The sequence below is a fragment of the Nanorana parkeri genome, unplaced genomic scaffold (genome assembly GCF_000935625.1).
Source record: "Nanorana parkeri isolate BGI_ZX_2015 unplaced genomic scaffold, ASM93562v1 scaffold467, whole genome shotgun sequence".
Classification (NCBI taxonomy): Eukaryota; Metazoa; Chordata; class Amphibia; order Anura; family Dicroglossidae; genus Nanorana; species Nanorana parkeri.
The window spans coordinates 564,040-567,310 of record NW_017306735.1 but is presented as its reverse complement, the minus strand read 5'-3'; positions in this window follow the sequence as shown (position 1 = coordinate 567,310).

The following is a 3,271-nucleotide window of genomic DNA, read 5'->3' as shown; positions in this document are numbered from 1 at the left end:
GTAATGTCATGAATATATGGAAATCTTGTACTGTACTGTGAGTTATCTGTCTTTTGGTTACAATGCAAATAATCTTTGATTTCCAGGAAACTGAAAAAGAGCAATGTTTGTCTTAAAGCTATTCAATTTATTTCAATGCATTGCTAAATTGTCTCCCCATTTTCTTGTGTTATGAGCTCATTTAACATATCTCCTTTGTAATGCACTGCAGAAAGCATGCGTTTTTCATAATATGTATTATATTTTTAGACACACATACACGTGATAGCCCATAGATATTTTCAGAAACATACACGCCATTAAGTGATTCATCTGCTGTAGCATCTTGTGTGATTCAAATTTTCCTCTACACTTTTGAATGGATCTCCACCACATGGCATTGTTGACCCCAGCAGGATGCATCTATGAGCGTTTCTAATTTTCTCCACGTCTTTGTGTTCCCATCAATTTCAACAGCTGCCAGGATTCATCAAACATCAAATATCTCTAGAAGCCTCCTGTGTTCACCAGCCATGTTCTATTGCTGTACCTGGACATTCCTGCTTTATACTAAATTAAGTGGGTCTTCATCAGCTGCCATATTGTAACCAACACAAATTACAATCAGTTGCACATTCTGAAATACCGCTGAGGTTTAATCTGTTAATATTCTGCCATCCCTGGTTTTTCCTTTCCCCCCTCATCAACTTGCTAATGATATTTTAAATAAAATCTTTCCGTTTTCATAAGGGTCTCTGTGCATCTCTGCAATGCAGGCAGATCATGACTGATGGGAGAGGCCAGCAGGGCGCTATACATAGCTTCCTAAAAACATTATAATACTCCTTGGGAGGATTTACACCAGTATTAGATACCTTGATGGAGAATGCGTTCCTAAGCAGGATGAATTTGCCTTCATAATTGAAAGAATGAAAGAGTTGAAAACTGAACTCCAGACTAGGCATTCCCTAGGACAGCATGCATGCAAATGCATCCTGCCTAGGGACACCTACTACCCCAGACATCCACCCACCAATGCATTTTTTTATTTGCATTACTTCTCCAAACAGCCAGCCCATCACTTGCACTTGCTGAGGACTCTTGAATGGCACCCTGGCAGGGTGCTGTGATGTTCTCTGGAAGCAATGTATAGCACCTTGCCGTCCCCTCCCACGAGCCATGATCTGCTTGCATTTGCTTTGAGAAATACCTGTCAAAAAGAAAGTATGACAGCTGACTCTGTCAACAGCAAATGTACAAAATAGTTAACTGCAAAAGGATTCAGTTTTATGTGTAGTTCTGTCTTGGATATTTGAAATTGTACAATTTTCTTTCCCTGATACATTTTAATCAACTAATCACCATAAGTGACTGCTACCGGCTTACAAGCCACCACAATAGTGTCAGAAAGTTCCCAGTGCTTTTCCATCCATCCATCATAAAGGGGGTACCCAGATGTCGCCTCACCCCTCATGAATGCGCAAGGGGTAGTTGTTACCCTTACTCATTCACCAAATAAAAGAAGTCAAATTGTAAATAAACACACCACACAGTAAACCAAAAGTCCTTTATTTGATAGAAAAAAAACACAACAAAAAAATTGTCCATTGATGTAATCCAAATATCAATCACGACGTCCAGTAATGTAGATCCACGTCAATCATGATGGATGACAGCCGCCGACTCACTGAAAGAAAAAAAAAATCCAACACTCGTCAACCCGTCCGATCCCAACAAACACTGCCACAGCATGACAGCTATGACGCAAAATCTCAAAAAAGGGGCAGAGCGAGTTGTGACGTCACGGGACTTGTTCATCCCATTTGTTGACATTTGGCAGCAGAGCTGTCAATGATAGTAGCTTTACTGCCAAATGCTATTAGGACCTTCCAAGCTTGAATACCATTCGGGAACTCCTGGTGCAATGAAAATTTGTTTGTAATTATCTAACGCATCCAAAATAAATGAAAAGCTGGGATTCATCCGAGTCCAAATTCCGAAACAAATTGACTTTTAGGCACGAACCTGGAAAAAAAAGCTAATTTTTTGCCAGCTTACATGTCTACAAAATATCTCCATGGGTTCTCAGAGATAAAACCTGATAAGAAATGCAACTCTTCTCTACACTATCCAAAACTGAAACACATTTGGTGCTCTTCTGCAGAAGCTCAATGGGATATGTATAACTGTCCCCTTTTTTAACAAATGATACCACAAAAGCACTAACTCACTCCCTTGTTATCTTTTGCCTCAATTATTGCAATTCTCTCCTCGTTTGGCCTACCTTTACACAGGTAATCCCCCTTCTATCATGAATGTTGCTGTAAGACTTATCCACCTCACCAGCTATTCTGTGGTCACCGCCCCTTTCTGTCAATCCTTCCAATGACTTCAGCTCAACCAGTGAAAAAAACAAAAAATGCTAACAGCATACAAAGCCATCCATCACTTACCCCCTAAAATATATCACCAAGCTTGTTTCAAAATGTTACCAAAACTGCCCTCTCTGCTCTTCCCAAGACCTCCTGCTCTATAGATCCCTTGTTACCTCCCATGCGCAACCCTAGAATTTTTTGAAGAGCCTATCCATTGCTTTGGAACACCCTACCCCAATCTCTCTGGCTTTCTCCTACTCTGTCTGCCTATCCCACTTCCAACTGAAAACTGTACTTTTCTCCATCAGCTGATCCTTCATAATTATCGTCTTTTGTATCAGTTGTCCCTCCCCTTAAGGCTCTGTTCACACCTAGGCATTTTGTAGCTGAAAGGGCTTCGTGCTACAATGCTCAGAGGATTTCCATTGTTTTCAATGGAAATCCTACTTTTCACCATAAATCAACGTTTTTGGCCCCATTTACTTTAATGTAAATGCCTGTACATGAGCGACACAGGTGTTTTTTAAGCTCTTTTTCCCCAGTCATCTTCCAGGACAGCCTATGAGAGATGGCTCCGCCCACATGAAACAGGTAACACATCATCCACGTTAAATAAAAGAGAGTAACACCCTGCCACTTCAGTTATTTGTGTTTCCTCCGGCCAAACAGGAGCATTGTAATGCTTGTTATTTTTCTTCCAGGCCTTCGAGCTAGTTTCAGGGGTCTCCCATGGAATGTGGCTCTCTTTCATAGGGAACAGACGGACCTGGAGATTTGCATGTATGGGGTTTTCCCAATCTGCTCCCCAGCTGTCTCCTTTTCGTTGCTCAGAGGTTTCTCTCCATATTTGAAGGAGAGGCAACTATCCTCAATGGTGTTAGCAACTCTTGTGAAACCCCCTGGCTGTCCTGTGAATT